At 41.7% G+C, this 25,154-nt stretch overlaps 1 protein-coding gene across 3 annotated transcripts in view; it reads right to left on the bottom strand.

The window, feature by feature from the left end:
* Positions 1-25,154, bottom strand: part of GPD2 (glycerol-3-phosphate dehydrogenase 2) — a 159,827-nt gene that overhangs the window by 56,846 nt on the left and 77,827 nt on the right. The gene's annotated exons all lie outside the window — the stretch shown is intronic.

Raw genomic sequence — 25,154 nt, 5'->3', positions numbered from 1 at the left:
ACAGAACAATTCCTACCTGTGTTGTTAAGAGATTTATTGCTGAAAATTCTTAGTTAAAGAAAACTGAGAGGGAGGAGAAAGGGGGAAGAGATGATTAATCACTTTAAAATCCTGGCATCACTGGAGACTTTTCCTATTTATTATTGCCAGTGGAGTTAGCGCTGACCAGGGAGAATTACTCTCCATTGCAGGGCCAGGTTCTCTGTGCCCTGAATAATTAATTATCCAGGCCTAGATGTATTGAAGCAGAGTTCAAATTCCCACACATCCAGATCAGTTCTATCAAGATAATACTGATACGGGGATGAATCTAATGGATATTGTTGTTGATTTATGCCACCGGCATACCAAACGTGTAGTATAAATGGTTTATGTAAAGCTTCTTCCTTGTGATTCAGTCTGGGAGCCCTGCACGAGTCGTATGTTCCAGGGAAAAGGGCAAAGTTATAAAGAGAGAATCGATGACTGAAGATCCCTCAGCCCCTCCCCACAAACAGCTTATTCGAAAACTGCCTGAAGAATACCAGCCTGGAAGAAACTCCTAAGAACACGCCCTAGAAGGGAAGAGTGTCTACTAAGCCCTGATGTGTAAATTGTTTTTTGTTTTGGAGTGGCTTTATCCCAAACTGTGTCATTTATTATCCTTAAAATATTGAATTGGGTTTGCTGTCTCAAAAAATGCACACATTGAAAGTACAAGACGAAACAATGACAGCAACAGTAGTGAAGCAGGAAGCTGGGGGGAAAAAATGCAGATTCTATCAGCTTCAATTCAGCATGGCCCTAAAGTGGCTTAAAACAGTCAAGTTTAAGAAGCCAGCGTTCATTAATGTAAGTCTTTTAAAAACCAGAATACGCTGCACAAGGCTAGATGAATGCGCAGAGACCAAGCAATGAAGCGGCATGTCACTCTACAGTTGCTTTCTCTCCGGGGTAAAGAGATGACAAGAAGGTTTGGTCATGTAGCACACACCTTTAATCCCAGCACTCAGCAGGCAGAGGCAGGTGGACCTCTGTGAGTTTGAGGCCAGTCAGGGCTACATAAATACTATCAAGTGATTGGGGTGGGGGTGGGGCTGTGATATGACAGATCTCATCATCTCTTGGACTGTTCTGGTGATGTAAGCCTGTGACAGTAAACCACCTCCCCAACACAGGTATGCACTGGGTAGCACAAGAAAGCCAAGCCATTTGTTAGCACCATAGCCACGTCGCAGGAGACTTCGTAGGCTCAGCCACTTTGCCTGAGCATAGAAAGTGATGTAAGCACTGACTACTTTAAAGCCTAGATGTAAAGCACTGTGGTGGGAACCAAGTGGAAACTCCACAGTCGCTGAATCAGACAGCCTCACTGACTGCTCCTTTTTCCGAGTTCCACCTCAAAAACTGAATCTTTTCCTTTTGCTTCTATGTCTTTTGCAGCCCTGACCTCCACGGCCAACTGAAAGGTGCCACCTCTGTTCCATCTCCGGCCTCCCTGCAGCTACGGAGACTTCTATTTTGCTTCCCTGTCTTTTCTTCCAGGCTCTAACAGAATTGTCTCTGGGCTCAATTAAGGACAGCATCGAAACAATGCATTGCTGTATGAAGTGGTGGCTCACGGACACAATCATCACCGGCTCAGAGCTGATTTTGATAGCATCCATTTTTCCTTACTTCATCTTTAAAGTACGCGTCTTTTTTGCCGTTTCAGTATGTAACACAAACGTTGCTTACACTGGGGTACATTGTAAGCATCAAGCGCTATTCCTTCCATACTGGGAAATGTCTCCTTAATTGGCTTCTAGATCCCAATACAATTTAAAGGTCATCTAGGACTGAGAGCATGAGGTGGAAGCACACCTCCTTGCTCCTAGACTTTCCACAGCCCTCCAGGCCCCAGGCAGACCCCGCCTTGACTTGATTCAGGTTTGTCACCTAGTGATGGGACCCTTCAGGATATAGCGCCGGGCCACCACAGTCACACCCCTTATTATCCATAAACTCTCCAATTGCCAGAACCATCTGCAGCTACCTGATATTCAGGCCTTCCTGTCTTTGCTCTGCAACCCTTCCGGTTGGGTACCATTCTGGAAGCTCCAGGAAAGCATCTCTTAGGATCCACTTCCTGTATCAAGTCTCCCCTTATCTGCTTCTTGTCCCCTCAAAGCAAATTGTGTGCTTTCTCCCAGGCCAGCATTATGTCTCACACGTATCTTTTCTATAGTCTTTCTGATACTCATCTACCCCTTTCTTAGAAAAATAGCCTATCTTCCCAATATGCTGGGCACAGAGACAAATGAAGCAAACGGTGGGCAGTGGGCCTGGCTGAATCTGACCCTCCACTGCAGTGACAGGGCCATCCCTCTGCTGCAGAGCATGGCAGGAGGCCACGTTTACTCCTCCCCCTTCCATCTCTCAGCACAAAACAAATATCTAGTAAGTGTTACATTTTCAGAAGCCAATAAGTTATAGCCAGACATCTGAGGGCAGGAGAAAAGCCAGCAAACTAGCCTTTCTCCGCAAGCCGAGTAAGTAGGAAAAGAAGGAGCAATGCTTATGAGTGTGTCCCCAAGGAGTGGCCCACATGTTGCCCTGCTCTGTGGAGAAGCGCACATAACTGCTACTAGCTCCTAAAAGCTCAAAAGCAGAGTTTAACTTCTCTCTGAGCCCAGAGGTCCCAGTCTCCTCCCAGAAATGCTCTGCCTAGGCCTTCGCCGCTTTCCTCTCTGCATTCAGAGCAAAACTCCACCTCCGTTCACTTCAACTTGCCCTTCGCCCCAGAGACGCCGATGCCTGCAGCGAGCACTTCATAAGGTGTGACGTGGTCTCATTATTGTCAACTAAATCATCCCTCTCTGTTTCCTGACGTTTTCAAAGTGTCTCTGTGTGTCCTGTAATTTTATTCCTAGATAAAAAAAAGGGCTTGGAGAAAGCTGCCAGTCATGAGACCAGGAGCGGAAAGCCTGAAATGCCCACCCACTTTATGTGCTCATGGAGTTGAGCTTTTTCTGCGCATTTCCTCAGACCCAGGCAACATCTCCTGTTTCATTCATCAGCAATACCTTGGCACCCACACAAGGGCCCAGATGGCAACTGCGCAAATCTGTCTCCTACTCTGGTCTCGTTTGCACTTGAAATCTCACATATGTGCACACACTGAGTGCACAGACGCAGGACAGAACCACAGAAGTGGGAAGACAGTCCAGAGTTTGAGATGCACCCACCAAAAAGAACACAGGTTGCTGCGGGTAGAGATGTTATCTTAACTCCCAATGGCCTTGACCAAGAAGAGTGAGAGGTCTTCTAACAGAAACACATGTGAGCATGTGTGTTTTAGGGTGCACCATCTAAAGCACGGGCCTCACACAGAAACCTTTTACAAACACTGTTCTCCTGAGAACTAAGTCTGGCTTCTAAGTGAAAGGACAAATAGCTTAGAAACAAAGAAGAGGAAAGGAAGGGGAGGGGAGGAGAAAAGGAGACAGGAAATGAGGGAGGGAGGGGGAGGGAGGGAAAGAAGGAAGAAATCATGTATAAAGAATATGAAGAATAACTAAATATGAAAGAAATTAAAATGGTAGTAAATTGGCTGGTAAAAGTCTATGGCACTGTGATGATGATTTCCTGCAGTTCTTGCAGCACAGGACACCTTTAAATGACCCTTTGCTGTGTAAAGACCCATCATAAACAGACATGCCTAACTCCTATCTACCTACTAGTACAGAAAAGTCTCACTTTTAAGAAAAACAATTTATTAAAATAACACCCGTCATGATTTCATCACCAAACTGCCGTTTTGCAATTAAGAGAATTTCCTCCCATCATCCTATGCCCTGACCTGAGTCTGACACAATCATTGTGATGAGCAAAGGGGGTCAGATGCCTGCCAGAAAGAATTTCTTCTCCTAAAGCCTCAGCCCCATTTCCAGCAAAATCCTCAGAGCGTGCTTCATTGTCTCAGGCTGCTGGTGTCACGGTGACCTCTCCAGAAGCTTCCCCTTTCCAGTTTGGCTAATCTACAAAAGTCAAGCTAATCTAATGTGGCCATTACATTAAAAACTTCCCTTTCTGAAGGGAAAAGTACAGGAAACTGAGCAAAATAGGTGTGCGTATGTGAGAATTCCTAACTTCTGCTTTAAGTACATGTGACCAGCACAGTTAAAAGAAAAAAAGATGGAAATGAGAACTGTTTCATGGAGAATTATGACAACATACAATTTCCAAAATCACTTACTGAACGTGCTTATAGTGTCAGGACTGGTGGGGTCAGGATACATAGAAGGAATGGGGCAAGACAGGGCGAGTGGATACAGAGCACAGTGTAGAGTGACAAGGTGCTGGGGGGCGGGGGAGCAGGGGGAGGAAAATGCTGCGTTACAACTTCTAAGGGTATCACTCACCTGGCTGGAGGAACTGTGGATAAGGCAGTCTCTCCTCTCTCTCCTCTCTCCTCCTCTTCCCTGCCTCTTTCTCTCCTCTCCTCTGTCTCTCCTCTCTCTCTCTCTCTCTCTCTCTCTCTCTCTCTCTGTCTGATATGTCCTTTACAGAGAGTCTGGGTACTTCTGAAATTACACAGCTCCTATTATGGCCTGTGCCTCTCAAGGTATTGCTTCTCACACTTTGTATGAATATCCAGCAAAAACCAGACAAGCCAGGCTTTGTGGTACATTCCTTTAATCCCAGTACGTGGAAGGCAAAGGCAGGTGAATCTCTCTGAGGCCAGCCAGGTCTATATAGAAAGCTCCAAACCACCAAAGGCTACATAATGAGCCAGTCTCCCCACACCCCCCAAGACACACAAACACACACACACACACACACACACACACACACACACACACACACACACACACCCCACAAGTACTTCAGCAAGGAAATCAGAAAAATAAGCAAGCAAACAACCCCCCCCCAGACATCATCCTTTTCCACTGGACTAGAAATCTTCATTATATTTCATTTGTGTAACTGTGTAATATATTACAAATGTTGTCTCTCTCTTATCCCCTTCCTATAGCCATGATTTTTGTCGTGTCTTCAGTGTCCTGTTTTCACTCTTGTCTGGACTCCACAATGGGAAATGGATTCGTCAGTGGAATGAATACTAGTGCTCATGATGAAAGTAGGGCTTCCGAGGACCTATGCTCCTCCTCTCTGCCAACACTGTGAAAAGGACATTCTCGGGTGAGCAGGACCCAGCAGAGATGCAAAGTGTGATATGCCTCAGTCTTTTCAGCTCAGGCCATACCAGCTGCCTGTCCCTCAGTCAACATCCATCTCACACACAGATTTCAAGTATAGCCAGAGCAGAGAGTCACCCAGCCCCAGACAAGAACAGAGCAGCCAGCCAAATGCCAATGCAAGAGCAATAAGCCTTAACCAATTAAAGCAACTAGGGAAGGGCCGGAGAGATGGCTCGGTGGCTAAGAGCACTTCATCTTTTAGAGGACCTGGCCTCAATTCCCAGAATCCATATGGAAGCTCACAACCATCTCAACTCCAATTCCAGCAAGATCTGACACCATCTTTTGGCCTCCATGGACACTGCACCCGTGTGATACATGCAAATACATGCAGACAAACCCTCAAACATATGAAAGTAAAAATATGTAAATATTTTTAAAAAGCAAGGAAGACTACTTATGATCACCTGTAACTGCTAAATTTACAGTGATATCCAAGGCTTATACAGAAGTACCAAGTACCAGAAATACAAGCCTGGTATTGGTAAGGCCCAAATACATTAGGTAGTGCCTACAAAAGGACTTCTCATGTACTAAGACCATCAAGTATTCACCTATATTTTATATGTTTACCACAAATTAAGTTATCCTGGGATTATATACATTTTTCCGGAAAATGTCTAACATAGACTATATTCCTCTAATATAGAGTAGAGAAAACCAAAAGCATAATATTCCAAGTGGATGAATTGGAGTAATTTGCTGTCACTTATTCAGACTATAGTTCTCAAGAAGGGACACCTGTTAGCACTGAACATGTAATCATTTTTATTATTTAATACAAAGGTACAATTAAATGCAGGCACAGGATGTGACCCGCATCATAATTCTGCCTGGCCTTTCTCTTCACGGTATCTTTTTCATTATCCTAGGCCTTTTGTTCCATCGAGTTTCTTTTGTCTCACCCCCAAGTTCTCGAATAAGCTATTTACAATCTGAATAATTAGCAATCAGGGTGGATCTGCGGTCTTTGGCCCCACGTAAAGGAAACATTGTCAAATGCCTTAACATGACATACTGAAGCAAGCGAAGTTTCTTATACCCCCAGGACTTTTCCTTTCTTGAAAAAAAGTTTTAAATGAATCTAATGAGGAGTGAGTTTTCTACTTCTCAGACACTTAGGAATCTAACTAGAGTAACAAAAATGAAACTTCATTTAAAATGCAAACAACAGAATGCCTTGCGTATTCATTAGCTATTTTCGTACAAAAATGTTCTATACATTAGTTTACAATGAACACTCCCTGTGCCTGCTTACTCTTGAGGACAATCAATTCTCTCTAGCACAGGCCAGGAGTAGTTCCTTTTAAAAAAAATTTTTTTTTCCTTTCTTCCTTCTTCTTCCTTCTACTTCTTAGGGGGACCAAAAGTGAAAAGAGCCATGTCAGAATAATCAGTTAAAGCTGGAGAGTCAAAAGAAAGAAGACCATTTAATAAGCCCTACAATTACGGGGCCTAGCAGTACTGGCTTACTTCCTGCTCGGCAAAGTGCACTAACCGCATTGGTAAGTCCCCTTGCAGGCCTAGTTCTGATGGAGAACTTCACTGAACGGCCATCCAGACAGCAAGGCTGGACGTAACACAGAATTGTTGGGGGAGAAAAAAAAAATGAGCTGAAGATTTTTGACATTCATTCCGTTTGTGGATATTTATTAAACAGCTATTACCTCTGAGCTGGAAACCGAAGTATCACTTGTGGAAACAGAAATTACAAAGGTCAGATTGATCCAACTGCCCTGAATTGCCAGCTTTGGGAGTAAATGGACACACTATCCTTGAGATAGTGTCCTCGTGTCTTCGTGTCCTCATGTCCTTGTGTCCTGGCAGACTTTCTTTTCCCCTGATATTTTCCTAAAATGCCACCAAACCCAATTCTCCAGACACATTGGCTCTCTTCTCCTAAGTTTGGGAAACATTTGCAAAGTTTCTTTCACAGGGAGGATGCACTCAGCATCAAGGCTGGGCTCCACAGACTAACTCTTGACTTCACTGTATCTCGTGCTCTCTTCTCTCAGCTACACGAGCAGAAAGCAGGCAAGACAGAAAGGCAGGGAAATGGAGCACAGTATGGGGGACCTGGAAAGAGAGAGAACTCCTTCTCTGTAGACAGACTGAAGCCCCCTGTCAAGTGTGCCAGCAGAGTTAAGGACCCTCTTCCTTCCCAGGCGTAAACGTGGTTTAGGGATCTAGGGATCGCACCAGAAATCCCACTTACAGTAAAAGGTATGTCCCTAAGCCCCTTGTTGAAACATTCGTGGATACCTGACTTTACCCTATCAGATTACAAAGCAACTTTAGAACCACCACTATCATCCAATTTGTGAGAAGAGAGAAAGGGGACAGGGGAGATGACTCAGTGAGTAAAGTACTTGCTATAGAGCCAGGAGGTCCAGATTCCAGCACCTGTGGGAATACTGAGTGGGCTGGACGAACTCTAGCGCCAATGTAAGCGAAGTAGAAGGGGGCGGGGTCCACGGAACTAAGTAGCTCAACCAGAGAATTCTTTGCTCAAGTGAAAGGCCTTACTTCAATACATAAGCTAGAGAAAGAGAGTCACTAACACCTGCTGACATGTGCACCTACACACATGTGAACCCACATGTGCACATGGCACACGAGGGAGGAAAAGATAAGATGGGGAGACAGAAGAAAGGAGTTTCTTAATAGTCCTTTGAGATGTACCTTAACGGCCAGTGCTACGCAGTGAGATGTTATCTCACAAGAGGCTTATAGTTAGTTATCAAAAAAAAAAAAAAGCTGAATATTCTTCAAGTCTAAGTGGTTCAGTAGGTGAAGGTGCTTGCTGCTGCCAAGCCTGATGACTGGAATTCAATCCCTGGGACCCACAAGACGAAAAGCAAGGAGTGACTCCTGCGAGTCTTCTGACCTGCACATATGCACCACGGCATGGGAGTGTGCCCCCCAACACACAAATAATGTCTGGCAAACGTTCCCTCCCCCAAATGTGCGACCACCCATCTGTAAATCTGAACTTCACTTCCCTCCTACTAGTTGCTTGCCTTTATTTTTCCTTTCCCTCCAAATGACAGGCAGGGTGTTTTTGGTTTTGTTTTTAATAAACAGGAATACATAAGAAAGGATTTGGACCAAGAGGAAAATGATGCTGACAGAACAATATCTCTACTAAGCTTATCAAATCTCCATTCAGGCTTCTTCATTTTCTCTTTTAAAAAAAGTACGTGGGGGGGGGGGTGGGAGGACAGAAAAGTCTGCCAGTTCTTACAGAGTAAACCAACATTTGCATCTTGGCAAATAAATGGTAAATCTAAGTTGTGGTCCCTCAAAACAGCTGTTACTGGCAGGTAGGCAGTAGCCTGGTACTTGGTGTGGCCTCTTGGCTGGCTTTCTCGTGTCTACCCGGGTCCCTGCTCCTCATTCAGCCTTGCAGAGGCTACCTTCCTACAGAAGAAGAACCAGCAGCCTTCAGTCTTGCTCCCCAGTCACAGGCCTTCCTCCATTCAGAGCTAGAGATTTAAAAATTAAAGGGGGGGGGGGTTGGGGTGGGCAGTGGAAGCTTGGTGGCAGCACTGTTGTCTTTCTAACTACATTGGAACTCTCTTGGTGGCAGGGAGGCTATCAGCCATGGCCGTGCTCCTGGTAACAGCAGCGAAGAGAGCTCAGGTCCGGGAGCAGGGTTCTACAAACCAGTTTTGGTCATTTTTCAAGCTAACTTTTTGCCTTCTACTCAAGGGTAGGTGGATCACATGTGATTCCCAGCATTGTGGACAACGACGCAGGAAAACAACAAAGTCAAAGCAACTCTGGGTGTTATAGGGGAAAAAAGTCAAGAAAAAGAAGAAAGGTTAGTAGCGCCTCACGTCTTTAATCCTAGCACTCAGGAGGCAGAGGAAAGGAGATCACTTTGAGTTTGAGGCCAGCCTGCTCTACATAGAGTTCTAAAAGAACCAGGGCTACATAGAGACTGTGTCTCAAAAGATCAAAAAGGAAAAAGAGGAGGAAGAAAAAGCGAAGGGAAATAGAAGAAGAAGAGGGGGAATTAGAAATAATTCCTCTTCTCTTAAAGTCATAGGCCCTAAAGTCACTAAACAATGCACCCCACGATCTGTGCCTCAACTTCCTAACGACACTACCATATGTATGACAGGCCCAAATAAGTTTTCTGGCATCTCCCAGCTCTCTTTAGTTTTTTAAGTTTTTACCCTCAAATTTCACATAAACTGCCTGAAATATTGGCATTCACAGTAATTACGGATGTAATTCTGTGTAACTTGCTGTGGCTCCAAAAATTTTGGTGTTGGTGTCATGAAAACGCACATTATTTCCAAAGTCATTTCATTAAAGATAAAAACTTTTTTAAAAAATTTAACAAACTAACTAAAAAAATTAACAACTTAATAATATAACAAGCAAAAGAACCTTTTCATATCAGGACAGGCCGACATACAAATGAACATCTTGGCTTATGCATACCCATCCGCTCTATTTGTCTGAATACTTTTTTACAAGATGCAGGAATGGCCAACCCCAGGGGTGACTCAGAGTGTGACCTACATAATAAACACAGAGAATCCTGCCCTAAGGACCAGCCAGGGAATTCTAACTGCAAGACGCCTTCTGAGGACCTTTATCTGTTTTGCGCCAGAGACGGCTTCTTATCAGATTTCTCTCTCTAATCACAGAAGATTCCACCTCTTATCAAGCTGTTATCAAAACATTCTGACCAGGGCCAAGGGTCCAGATTATCTGAAAGCCTGTTTACCAAGAGCTGACATCCGCCAGGGAGAGCAGGCCTGAAAACTGGCCATGCCTGGTCGGGACCCTGCCCGGCACCAGGCTCAGACCCTTCCCCAGCCTATTTCTTCATCTGTAAGATACAGCTAAAAGAAACTTTCTGCCCATCTACTAGGGCCTCTGAAATGACCAAATTCAAAACACATGCAAAAATTAAAAGTATGAAACCACCATGGTCAACAAAAACTGCTTTTTATTAACTTGATCTTACCTCTCCTTTTACATAATGTTCAAATGGAAAACATCCACCTCCCAAATGCTAGAACCAGAGAGGTATACCACCGATCAATTTATGAGGTGCTGGGATGAATCCAGGGCTTTGTGTACATCAAGGGGGAAAAAACCTACTAACGGAGCTACATTCCAAGCTCCTGAATTTTTACTGAAAAAATCCAGATTTTATCTTGACTATTACCATAGGTTTGCTTTCTGGACTTTCTTTTTTTTTTTTTTTTTTAAATGGTTTTTTTTTGAAACAGGGTTTCTCTGTGTAGCCTTGACTGTCCCAGACTCACTTTGTAGACCAGGCTGGCCTCGAACTCACAGCGATCTACCTGCCTCTGCCTCCCGAGTGCTGGGATTAAAGGCGTGCGCCACCACGCCCGGCTTTCTATTTGAACAGCATCCTGAGTCATTGTCTTTGAGGATGATCAGCTTCTGAGCAGAATGAATAGGGGGAAAACTCTGTGCCCCCCACCACCTCAGGGGCTTATCTCTGGCAAGGGCCATGAAGCCGGGGCAAGAAGAGACATATTGAAGTTCTGTGCCTTGTTTGGTTGGTTTGGTAAAAAGTAATCAATTTACAACGACTGAGTTGTTCTAATGCCAATCAGCTTACCACAGCTTGATCACCTGAGGGAAATGAAACATCGGGTATTCTGGGTCTTTACCAATAGCTGTGCTCAGACAAAAACAGGAAGATGAAAATACTGTAAAATTCAGCTCAATGTCACTCCCTGCTAGTAGCAGAATTATCTGCATTGTCTTCCAGTTTCTGTACAACACACTAACAATGAAACGGTATCAATATTGCAATTGTGTACATCAAATAGTGTGTCAGGTGCCATTAAAATGTATTAAAATAAATGTGTTGATAAAATAATATAAACATGTAATATAGAACTTTCCCCTTTGGGGTAGCAGGAGGAGGGAAATAGCTCTATATATAATCAATATTTCCCCTGGACTGAAGAAAAACGCTTCCAATATTATAAAGCTTGGAATCTACACTCAATAATTATGTGAGGTTACAAAGGAAAAAATTCAATAAATAAGCTGTTGATTCATTTCCAATAAACTATTACATAAATTACAATAAAACAATACCATAAATAGCTCTTGCTTAAAATGGTGGCACAAGCCTATAATCCTAGTTCCTGAAAGCTGAGATGGCAGGATTGGAAATCTGAAACTATCAGAGGCTACCTAGCAAAAGCTTGTTTTGAAAAGAACAAAAACAATAACAAAAAAAAAACAACTCACTCCCAGGTTTCAGTGAATGTCAAAAATGTTCCCTTTATCTATGAAACAACTACCTGTATGTAACAAGACTCAAGTTAAAAAAAAATTACATCAAAACTAGCACCTTACACTTATAAACACTTGCTATAATTTAAACAATAAAAGTTACAAATTTGGATATTATACAACTCCACCTCAACCTGAAAATATATTCACTAGTTTTACTCTGAACTTTTCAGTACAAAGCTGGGACAAATCACCGTTACCAATGTTTTCACTTTTGTTCCATGATGAAAAAGTAAAAAGAATCATACACTATGTTTCTGCATGTAGGGCTTCTTGCCTGGGTCCCAGCAATTCTCAAGGTCTCTCCAGAAATGCTGGCTGTTGTGAAAGAACAATCTTATTAGTTTGCATCCCCCTGCCTCAACGCCCTCCACGTTCCCATGGACTGCATCAATGCCTTCAATTTTCCTGTAGACTAGAACCCTGCCCAAATTTACTTGCCTAGAGCCTAACCACCCTGCCTAGTCTTTCTCCCAAAATCTGGCCTCTCGCCATTAAAGGGGTTGTCTGGTGTGTCTTACAAAGACCCCCGTCTCTGATTCCACTGGAAAGACTACTGTTCTTATCAGAGGCAGACACTGAGGAAGAGTGGGGTGGGCGTGAAGTTGCCGTGTCAGCTTGAACAGGTGGCTGTCACTGACATCTACTCATCATGGAAAGTGCTCAGACCCCAGATGGGCATTAAACCCATCTGATGATTTGCCTAAAGAGACTGGTCCTCAAATGTCACATTTTGTCCACATTTTAAGGGCAAAAACCTTGTTCATGGAACTAAAGATATATTCTCATAGTCCAGAGTGCTGGCTCCTCTCACAGAGGACCCAGAATCCACATCAGATGTCTCACAATCACCTGTAAGGACATGGGACTCCAGTGGATCTGATGCCTTCTGGCTTGTGTACACACACACACACACACACACACACACACACACACACACACACACAGGGTTTTTTATTTCTCAAATAAATAAAGATGAAACAAATGTGAAGAACAGGAGGAAGAGGAAGAGCCTCATCAGTTGACACTGCCAAGGCTTAGTATTGCTCAAAGTAGAGTCTGTAAATTTCTCATCACCCATAGGTAATATGAAAAGTGCCTTGTCTATTTTTCTTTTTTTCTTTTCTTTTTTTCTTTTTTTTCTTTTTTCTTTTTTTTTTTTTTTTTTTTTTTTTTGGTTTTTTGAGACAGGGTCTCTCTGTGTAGCCTTGGCTGTCCTGGACTCGCTTCTTAGACCAGGCTGGCCTCGAACTCACAGCAATCCGCCTGCCTCTGCCTCTGCCTCCCAAGTGCTGGGATTAAAGGCGTGTGCCACCATGCCCAGCTCACCTTGTCTATTTTTCATCAGCAACATAGCTCAGTTTACAGATTTAAAGTCAATTTGCTTTGTGAATTCTTAATTCATCTGGTCACAGATAAAATTTATATATCAAAATGTTGAATTCTAATTAAAAACCCAAGCCTAAGAATCAAAACGCAAGCAGGCGATACTAGACTATTCACCTTAAGGCGGGAGCAAAATTATAATATATTACACCATTAAAATGCAACTTAAAATACAGCATATTAGTCTTCGACTTAACACCCGTCTCTAAACTTCTGAGGAGCACTGCACAAAGACGCTTTTGTAAAACACTCTCGACAGCACTTTGATGTGACCGTATGTTCATTAAAAGGAAGTATTACTACTTACATACATAAGGTACATAATGAATTCAGTATGTCTAGAGTTGGCTAATGCCATTAAAGCACAAGCCAAAAGCACAGACTATAAATCAAAACGCGGTTTGTCAGAGTTAGATCTTAATATGATACAGGTTGAAAATAAATAAATAAATTACCGGTGTCACGATACGGGATGGGTGAGGAGAGCTCAGTCGAAACTGCAACCAGGTTGCAACTGACATGCCTTTGTTCTATCTATAGGTTTGGCTATTCCTCTCCTTGTTCCACCTGGATAAATACAAAATTAGCATGCACCCGGCATCCTTCACTCTCCAGGGGGTTTATATCACTAATACTGCTCTAAAGACTACCACTGTTCTTTCCAAAATGCTGGCATAAACCAGTTGGGCAATCACAGATTTATTTATTTTTTTCCCATTAAGACTACATTATTGAAGTTTTAAAGATCTAGAGTATTCTTAAAACAGAACTTGGGAACACTTGACGTTACTTTATTCATTCATTCTCTGTGGATTTAACAAGAGCCCAGAAAGAGTAGACTTAGAAAAACGGGCAAACCACAAACACAGCTTCCAATAACGTAAGAAAATCTACCTAGTGGACACGGGGAGTCGTGAAGGACATGGAAGGAAAGAGATGCACATCAGGCCGTGGCTTGTCCCGTTGCCTTCCGCTCCCTTTCTACACTAGGGTTTCCTTCAGAGCAGCACTAGTCAGAGACATCAATCCCCCAAACGTGTTTCAGATATCCTCATCAAGCAATGTTTTTATTCACCGGATCCCCACTGGCAACAACACAACTCAAATGAAATAGTGCTGCCCCATGACCCCGGCCCTCAGTGCAACTCATGCCTCTGCTCCTCATCTTCTCAAGCTGCTTCCTAGACACCCTGCGCCTGCATAACACTGGCCATGTTCCCTTATACTTCCTCCCCAACTGCCCTGACTGGGTCATTTCTCTTTCTTAAAATTGAGCAAAGTCCTTAGGGAAGCTTTTCTAGACCTACATCTGTTACTTAGCATGGTATATCTCAGATGCTACTCTATTTAGCTCATATATTCTTTTCTACACCTCAGCTTTGTCAGAAAGCCTTTAGGATATATGAACCATTTTGTTAGTTGATCCAGCACCTCTGAGATACTGTCTGGCTGATAAATGATGTGATATGCAACCACTGGATAGAAATAATTTTACCAAATATATCAGAAATAAGTAAAATTGAGGGCTAGGCACATTGCTCAGTTAGTAGGTCAACTGGCTAGCATGCTTGAGGACTTGAATTTGATTCCAGTACCACCAAAATAAACGAAATTGATAGTCACATAAGAAAGTAAGAATATTATCACTTCTAGGAAAACATGAACTAGACAGTATTTCAAGTGACTATGCAAGATGCTACTTCCATTATAGTCACTCCATATTCCCAAACTAATACAATAAAGCCAATACTGAAGAACAGAGCACAGAATTAAACAACAACCACCCAAAAAAATCCTTAGAAAGTATTGATAATGGCTATGTCAACAGTATAGAAAATCTTTGAGAAGTGTTCAGATTTTGAGTCTGGTTATTTTTGGTGTGTGATACATTTTTTTTTTTGCAAAATTTTACAAAAAGTTTAAATTAAAGAAATGTTTAAAGAAAGAAAATATAGTATTGATACACACTTTGGAATTCACATAGATGTATCAGCAATATGATGTAAACTAGACTCAAAGGAGAAGAAAAAAAAACCTGGATTCATAATTACATGTCAACATTCAATCAGCTTTTTCTCTGGAATCATATCAGAAAGTTTGGTGATAGTCACATGAAAATGAATTTTTCTCCAGACATCTCATAACACTTCTGAAGGCCTGGGGTACCAAGGGTGAAAACATGCGAGGCAGATGACAGTGTCAGATTCCTTAATGGACCAAAAGGCGACACACTGAGGCACAGGCTGGCCATTAGCCCCGCAACATAGAAATCTACAGCTATAGCCGCAGAAACATGAGACTGAAAGTCATGCTACTTTGAAGGCAGTCACCATTTCTCTAAAGCTCACTCAGCTTGTGCATTACTAGGAGAGGAAGAAGAAAACCCACTCCGCTTTGCGTGGCTTCCCTTTATCAGATGGACTAAATGTATATATAATACAGAGAACAGCGCAATCACACACTCTACTCTTTGGAGTACGATGATATGGAATTTTCTAGAAGATGCCCATTCTATTCTGGACATAAAGAAATCTGAAAGTAATGTGAATAAAAGGATACAGCCTCCTGGGCAGGGTAGATGCCCTCTTGGCCTCCTGCTCAATGGCATTATTTCCTTTAGTCCCTAGAAAGGATCAATTTGAAGCATAGGGTAACAATGTCCAGAAGCCTTTCTGATTCTCTTCCTGACACAAAGCTCTGTAGCTTTATCGAGCATCAGTTGATCTAATGTCTGAATCTGTGGGTTCCTAGACAGTGGATGAGTCCCTTGTCTAACACGGGCCACAGAAGCCAACAGGAGTAGCATCTTTCCCAAGCCTTTCCTTTAGTACTCAAAGGCCTTGTTTGATGCTATTGGTTGAATCCAGAATTTCCAACTTGAAATCAGTTTCATGTGGTTTGTGGAAAGCACTGTTCAGAGGAAATCTTTAAGCTAGTGAATAATCTCAAGTAAGACCTGCTGGGATTACAAACCCACCCCATCCCAGATGTCTCGAGAATTTAGGTTTAGTATTTACAAAAATGATGGTGAACAGGCCAGGGTTCAGAAAGAATTAACATGAGTCCACAGTCTGAAATCTACAGCACAAAAGTGCACATATTGAAAGCACCTTCCCCAAAGAGTGCAGAGGAACAGCCGAGGAGGAGGAGGGCCCACTCATAGATGATCCCTGGGGTATCCTCAGCTACAACTGGGGTGTGGCTAAGTGCTGGTGAAACTGAGAGCCTTAGTAACAAAAGGGGGTAAGATTCATCTAAATTAAAATTTATGGGTGAATTAATTCTGTTCACATTTGGGTGGGGTAGGAAGCAGACAGGGCCAAGGTTAAATTAAACAGCAAATGCAGCAAATTAAAATAATTAGACTTTAGTGAGTGAGGTGTTTAATTGCACCTAGGTATTTATATTACTTTAAATATTACTCTAAATTGTATATGTATTTCATTATGCTTGCGTTAATAATGTTTATGCTTAGCTTTTTTTTTAAATGATGTCTTCTGCTACTTTAATATTTGACATAACTGAGTAAGGAAATTCATCTTTTTATATTTAAGGATCAGGATGGTGTACATTTTATGCAGAGGTATGAGAAAAATACAGTAGAAAGTATTTTTAAAATACTAATCTTGCTTTACATAACAGATGTACATATTTCACATAAGTAGCATGTCTATATGTGCACAGTCATGTTTAGTGAACAAAGCTGAGTTTTTAAAAGTCAGTGGTATGTGGTTCGTGTTTCCTAACAAGTGGCCTAACAAGTATGTTACTAGAGTAAAGTGTGACGTGAGTAAGTGCTACAGACAATAATGGAGCTGCTGTTAAAATCCACTTCCTGAAATAACAGTCTTGTCATCCCTGGAGTATACCTGTCGAGGTGTTCTTTCTATTCACAGAGACTATGTTTTCACAACTTACTCTTTTTTTTTAAGTTTTATTCATAATTATTACTTGGGACAGAGGATGCATGCGACGGTTTGGGTATGGAGAAGAGTGCAACTTTGTGGAGTCAGTTCTTTCCTTCTGCCTTTACGTGAGTTCTGGGGACCAAAAGCAGTGAGGCCATCATTGGTGGCAAGAGCCTTTACCAATGGAGCTGTCTCACTGGCATAGATTTCTGTTACACTTCTATGGCTTGGTTGTATGAAGGTAATTAAAACTACAGTGTAGGGTGTTTTGTTTTCTTTAATTGAGCTAATACTTTTTTTTTTAAAGTCTCCGTGATTTTTTTTTTTAAGATTTATTTCTTTATTATTATGTATACAATGCTCTGCCTGCATGTACACTTGCAGGCCAGAAGAGGGCATCACATCACATCGTAGATGGTTGTGAGCCACCATGTGGTTGCTGGGAATTGAACTCATGACCTTTGGAAGAGCAGTCAGTGCTCATAACTGCTGAGCCATCTCTCCAGCCCAGTTGAGCTAATACTTTTACTATTGCTCTTTCTTTGGAGGCCAAGTGCATATTACTAGTAAAGCTTTCTGTTCCTCTAACGCAGCTGCTATCCACCATCTGCACGACTGCAAAATGGATTGTTTGGTCCCCACTACCTTTCTGCTTTTGCTAAGCATTTTCATAAGCAAATACAATCGACTGCCTAGCACTAACATTTAAAAGTGGTCAGAACTTGAACATCTACCACTCTCACCAATAGTCAAGAAAACATTAAATTGTACAATGAAGTAAAAATAAAAAAAACCATCAGTTCCTAAAAGCCAATCCTTACAGCTTCCTGATAACCAATCATTATGCATTTTATCTCCTATTTGTGTCTTCAAATTTCAAGGCCAAATTTTTCTTTCTTCCCTTCTTTCTAAATGTACCCCATACTGTATTACTGAAGGAATACTTTGAAGCTAGAAATTTACATTAAGTTTTGAAATGCAGCCCTCTGAGTATGGCCTATTCCTGACCATGCATTTTCCTCACGTTCTCTAAAACAAAAGAGGAAAGGCCCCTGAACCTTAAAAATATTAACCTCAAACTACAATTAATTAGCTTCATGTCTAAAATTTTTTAAATGCACCATTATATGATCCATATCAAAGTAAGATTTTTTCCAAGAAGTATATAATTTTATGTATTAATATAAGAATGGCCCATCTATTTAAAAGACTGTAATTAACATGAGCATTGAGTCTGACTAAGGAGATTGGCATTCGGTATAAGCAGATGCTATGAACTGGGTTTTAGCAAATTTAAACAAATCAGAGCATATTTTACATAATGATAATAATAGCATTTCAGATTCACAGACTAATTTTAAGTTTTCTATACAGATAAAGCTGGTGGATGTGCCATTTTTATGGCATCGAAAGAAAGGAAACAAGATTCATTTTTCATTTATCAAATGAAAAAATAACTTGACTATGTGGTTTACTGATCCTTATAGAGCACTATGTACACTTTGGTCTAAGCAATTAACATGGTTACTGTGTGTAGTGATGGTTACTGTGTGTAGTGTGCAAATGTGTACTTGCCTGTATAAGTACAGTCATCTACAAATTTGATTATGGAGGCCAGAGGTTGACACTGAATGTCATCCTCCATCATTCATAATGAAAGGATATTCTAAAATTCTAAGACAAAAATAATCATTAGGAGCTTGAGGAGGTGGCTCACAAGATAGGAGCTTTTTCTGTTTAGGTATGAAAACCAGAGTTCAAATCCCCAATCCTCACATTAAACAGACAGACCACGAGTGCCTGTTACTCCAACACAGTGACAGGCAGGAGAATCACCATCATAGGTAGGTGATGCTTTTGCATAGCTCTGCAGGCTACCATCCTATGTCAGGTTCAGTGAGAGATCCTGTCCCGGGAGAGGCAGGCAGAGGGCGATGGAGCAGGACACCTGAGTCCTCCTCTGGCATGCACACCTGCACATACATGTACTACACATATGCATCACCGCCCACAAACAATAGTTACTACCTTTAAGAGGAAAGGAAAAAAGAGAAAATCTTGGCCCTGCTTCAATAATCTCTGGCTTTAATTCTTAAGCTGCTTCTTCTTTGTATAATTTGAAAATGTGACTTTAAAAAGACATATCCGTAATAAAATCAACTTGTTAATTCACTTGGTAGCACTATAGTGGCAAAAACTATGTCAAATTTCTTTAAAAGAGAATGATTTATACATACTCACTGGCATATGCCCTAATGACACTAATAAAACTGAAACAAAATTAAACTGTGTTTAACAATCTTTTTTTTTAAAATATGACTGACGATATTAAATAAAAGCCATGTGCCTGAATTTTAAAGTTGCATTATATCTAAGGACTCATCATATGTTTTGTCTTGGCTCAAAAATTTGCTGAACCAGGAGAAAACTCTAAGATTGGAAGAACGATGCAAATGTATTGTCAATGTCCGACACATCTCTATCTGAACTTGAGATCCAATCGACAGGAGGAAAATCAGCTGGACACCTAGCCAACTATCCAGGGTTAATGAACTCATGGACCTTGGAGAAAAATTTACAGCTGCCACTTTACTACCAGCATAATCTCTAACTGCACTCTAAATATTTGTCCTTAACAATGTGACCCACAGAAAAGCTTAGTCCTCACACTTCTAAGAAACTTCTCTTTGCAACAGAGACCATAACACAAGTCCCAGTGGATGCATCTACACTACAAGCTGAGCATACAAGACTCGGGGACCACTGAGAAGAGGGGCAGAAAGATTGTCAGAGCTAGAGGAACAGGGAGTTTGCTGTGAGACTGTTGTCTATTAGAAATGTCAGAAACTACAACCCAGGCAGCCTCACCAACACTATTCCCTATACCCGACCTGAACAAGGTTGACACTAATAGACATGCTAACATGGATAGTGGAAAGCTCATGACACCTACCCAAAGAACTGCAGGCAGGTAAGGAATTCTGAGAGTGGGAGAAATAGTCTTTCCCAGGGAAGAGCACATTAACTGGTTATCCAATACTAAATGATCATCCCTGAAAACATGTATATAAATAGCATTATATATACTGAGAAGATGGTACTACTGCATTTGTGTGTGTGTGTGTGTGTGTGTATGTGTGTCTGTCTATCTGTGTATACACATACATATATATAACAACGACTAATGAAAAAAAAGAGATGACTTGAAAAAGAGCAAGGAGGGGTATATGAGATGGTTTGGGGAGAGGAAAAGAAAGGGGTAAATGATGTCATTATTTTATAACCTTAAAATATAAAAAATAAATTAAGCTGGGCATTGTGGTGCACGCCTTTAATCCCAGCACTCAGGAGGCAGAAGCAGGCGGATCACTGTGAGTTGGAGGCCAGTCTGATCTACAAAGGGAGTCCAGGACAGCCAAAGCTAACACAGAGAAACCTTGCCTCGAAAAACAAAAGGAAAAAGAAAACAGAAAAAAGAGCTAAAAAATTCTACAAGCCAGGCATAGCGGGACACATCTATAATAATTCCAATATTCAGAAGACAAAAGTAGGAGCTAGCATAGGCAGCATAGCAAGAGAGTAATTCTAAAACAAAACAAAACCTAACTCTTTCTATTGAAAGACCTAAAAGACAAGAGCCAACCAGCATTAATGAACATCCAGTTGCTAGGGAGCAGTCCCTACCCATTTCTTCCTTGGAGAAATGGCTAGGAGATGGCTCATCTTGTAAAGACCTGTCAACAGGCTCTGTGACCTGAGTCCTGTCCTAGAACCCTCATGGTGAAAGTAAAGAACTGATTGCTGAAAGTTGTTGTCCTCTGTCCTCAATATGCCACCATGGCATGTGTGCACGTGTACACACACATACACACACACACACACACACACACACACACACACACACACACACACACTAAGTAAAATCTTTTGCTTTGTTTTATAAAGAGTGGGGCATGGTAAAGCTTCATGGTAAGCCCCAAATAACTTGTCAGAAAAGATAGCACACACATCATGACAGACCCGTAACAGAATATCATTGGAAGTACTCAGGAGCCACCTTGAGGAGCTGACCATTAGAACATCACTATTGCTAACAGATAGATTCATCATATATACACACCTAATGAGCACATGATGATAATCCTAAAACAACTGCAAAACAGTCACAAAAATGGTGGAAAACTACTTCTCCGTTACTTGTGAAAACTCATAAGTAACAGGAAAGAAGCAAACAGAGAACACCTACATGCAAGGCTTCTAAAGGAAGCAAATGGTGAACAGGATATAATTTTTGTTAATAATACACTTTATTTAATAAAATAATTATTATTTTAATAAAATTAATAAATTAAAATGTATTAACTGAGTTAATAAGGAAAAACAGAATTAGAACAGAACTATTTTAAAACCCCTCAAGCTCTAATGCAATACTGCAATTGGCTACGCAATGATAAGGGAAGAAGGGTGTGGAGTCCAAAAGCTGTGGAGCAGACACACGCATGCTCTCTTAGAGTATTTCTGAGAAAACAGTTTGATTGTGCCTCCTCACAGTTTGTCAAGAAAGCCACAGCCGCCCCCCCCCTCTCCACCCAATAAACTCGGAGACCTGCTCTTCTTCCTCTTTTCCTGGTCCTTAAACTGGTTGCCTCTGGGACTCAATTCAATTAGCATGGTGTCAAAGTGACCCTGTGTGATTCCAAGGAGATGGTCAAAAGAAACCTTGTGTTTCTGCTTTGGTCCCTTATGTGCTTTGCGTATCCTGTGAGGAAATCCATGCTAGCCATATGATGAGAAACATGAAACGGAGCAGATGAGACTACAGATGGGTGTTCAAGTGAGGAGAGTGATGGCAGGTAATGCTACAGCTACTGCAGCCTTGCTTCCCAAGCTCCAAACTGGTCAGGAGAGACACCTTTGAAAGTCCCTGACCTCGGTGGCTAGCTATCACACCGTGAGCTCAAGATCCGGTGAGAACCACAAGACTACACTCAAGTGTCTTCCAGACTATGAATGACAAACGGTGGCGTCAAGCCACTGCCTCTAGATGCCATTTCTTATCCAGAAACCAGGAAGTGGAGGGGACGTGCTAAAGGAAGTTATTAAAACACAAAGGCAGGCATGGGTCAGTGCTTGAGGTGTGTGATGCCAAGCCTAGCCACCGGAGTACAGTTTATTTTAAACTTAATTTTATTTTATGTGCGCATGTATTTTGCCTGTGTGTGTGTGTGTATCTGCACCACCGTGTGCCTGTTGCCCAGGGGCGTCAAGAGAAGACATCGGATACCCTGGAACGGAAGTCACAGATGGCTGTGAATCACTGTTGTGGGTGATGGGAACTAAACCCAGTTCCTCTGCAAGAGCAAGTCCTCCTAACCGCTGACCCATCTCTCTAGCCCCAATTTTTTTTTCCCTTTCTAGTTATATCTATCTAGAGTATAAATTTTAACTAATTTTGTTCGTTCTCAGACCTTTGGAAACAGTGAGGCCTTTGCTTTGTAGCACAGGTTGACCCCAAACTTACCATTCTCATGTCTCGGGCTCCAGGGTGCTGAGATTGCAACTATGCATAAGACACCAGGCTTTTTAAAGTTTCCCCTGCTTTTAGAGATAGAGCTTAGCAAGCCCAAGTCCTTGTACATTTGAGGCAAGTTGTCTGCTACTGAACAGCATTCATACCTTGCTCTTTCTTTCTTTTTTCTTTTCTTTTTCTTTTCTGTGTGTGGCTGGGGGGTGGGGGAGGTCAGCACTGCCCATGATCAGGTTTCTTATTTGCAACCTTCAGCCTCTACCTCTTGAGCCCTGAAGTTACAGACATGTCCCCACTATATCTGGAAAATTTTATCTAATGTATTAATGAAATTCTGAGTCAAGCGTCTATTAAAATTATGAGGACATGTGAATATCACCAGAGACTAGACAGTAAGCTATTACTGTTGAATACTGCAGTGTGGTTATGTTTAAAACAGAATCTTTTTCTTTACAGGCATAGACTAAGGACTGGAATCTAACTCAGTAATACAGTTCTTACACAGCATGCCCAAGGAAGGCCTTGGGTTCACGTCCCAGGAAAAAGATAAGGAACTCTGGGTCAGATTATAATGTTTGTTAAGTGAGTTATGAGGAGAAGCAGAGAGAACACAGGTGAAGGCCAGCCATGAGTCAGCTTGGAAGTCTTGCAAGTAGCACTTGTTGCATTGTATTGTTTTCATGTATTGTCTATAGAGCACAAAAGCATGCCTTGTTGAACTGAGAGTTTTTCCTTTTCTTTTTAAAATGTTGCTCGGGTCAGTGGCACGTGCTTTTAATCCCAGCACTCAGTAGGCAGAGGTAAGTAGAGTTCTGAATTTGAGGCCAGCCTGCTCCACAGAGAGAATTCTAGGGTAGCCAGGGTTAGACAAAGGAACCTGACTCGGGGGAAAAAGAAAAAGAAAGAGAAGAAAAAAAGAAATAAGGAAGGAAGGAAGGTAAAGAGTAAAAAATGTTTCTATTTTGTGTAGGTGTGTGTTTTGTTCTCATGTATATCTATGCAGTACATACATGCAGTGCCCCTGGGTGCCAGAAGAGGGCTCAAATAGGCTGGGGCTGAAGGTCAAACACTGAGGTTTGAATATGAAGTGTCCCCCATGGGCTCAAGTATGTGAATATTTGATTCCAAGCTTGATGCTTAGACAGGTTGCAGACCATTTAGGGTAGTCTCACTGAAGGAAGCGCGTCCCTGGGGGTGCTTTATAGCCCAACCCCACTTCCCGTTTACTCTCTGTGATTAACCAATTTCCTGCCCTTGCCACGAATATTTTCCTCACCTACCATGTCTTCATGGCTATGACAGATACCACTAGACTACAAGCCACAGTTAACCCTTTTTTCCCCTACAGTTACTTTGGTGGGAGTGTTTTATCACAGCAGTGAGAAAGAAAATACGACATCAGTGATAGATAGAAAAAGTCACCGTAGTGTAATCATCATTCTGTAAGGTTTCTTTTTTGTTTTGTTTTTTGTTTGTTTTTTGTTTGGGGGATGTTTTTGTTTTTGTTTTGAGACAGGTTTCTCTGTGTAGCCTTGGCTGTGCTGGACTCACTTATGTATGCCAGGCTGACCTTGAACTCATAGAAATCCACCTGCCTCTGCCTCTGCCTCCCAAGTGCTGTGATTAAAGGTGTGCACCACCACCGCCCGGGTTGTAAAGTTCTTTCAACTAACCAAACACCTTCACAGCTTCATGTATCCAAAATACTGACCCAAATACTGAGCTACATTCTCCCTTCCTTCCTGAAAAATATGGGTCACAATAACCTATCCCAGCATATATATAAAGAAAGGGTTGAGGTGACTAAATTGACTTATGAAAATTACTTAGAAAGCAGTTATCTGGCACATATGTAGTGAATTATCTCAAACCCATAGGTTCATAACTTTATGTTATTGACAGACACAATGACTGGTTAATGGGTTCCGCATTTACTTTGGGAAGAACAAACAAAGGTGGGGGCAAATGTACAAGTTTTTAATATAATAGCTTTTGCCTTTGGTCCCTTCCCACATCCCCAACCTCCCACTCCCCAGTCCCCCAACCGCACCCCACTCCAAGAAAGAGGCCATTGAGCAACAGTGGCAGAGGGAGAAAGCTTTTTCATGAGCCCGCCAGATCTATCTGTTCAGGCCACTTTACACATGTACTAACACTGGTGAGTCTTTAGCATTTTCTGAGCTTTTATGTACAAGGTACAAACAATATTGATAACTACTATCTCAGTGTGTGATACCCTGTAAGGTCTACTTCTGTGGAATTCTTACAAAAACAACCGTAAGAGAATGAAAGCCTGGTATTTAAATACATGCTTGCCAAGTGAGCAATAAACAATTGCCAAGTTTCCTGGGGGCTCTGGTGCTCGCCCTCGTCCTCAGGAAGCTACAGCATATGCTGGATGTTAGCCTGGGTGGACACAGTGTGTCCTATTTATTCAAGGTTTCCTTTGAAGCCACAGTTTATAACTTTTGTTTCTTAGGGGTATATGTCAAATTTCATTTAGCATTAGTTGGTATCCAGATACACTGAATAGCAAAAAGGCAGCATTTGAGGGCAAAAGAAAAAAAAATCGCCTGCTATATGAGCAGTGATGTCAGCTTCATTTATGTAACCCACGGAAAATAAGAAGAGAAATGCAACAGGAAAGAGGACAGTGGGAAATCAAGATTAACAACAATGTGGTTAATTTAGAAGTGTAGAATTGTACATGGACAAAATGCTAAGAAAACAAATATGCTTTATATTGTCATCTGAAAGCCAAATAATTTTAAAGAAATTTTCTTTGAAAATATCTTGTTTTAATTCCTGAAA

The sequence above is a fragment of the Acomys minous genome, assembly GCF_964271855.1.
Source record: "Acomys minous genome assembly, chromosome: 10".
In the NCBI taxonomy this organism is placed as follows: Eukaryota; Metazoa; Chordata; class Mammalia; order Rodentia; family Muridae; genus Acomys; species Acomys minous.
This window is presented reverse-complemented; position numbering and strand designations above follow the sequence as displayed.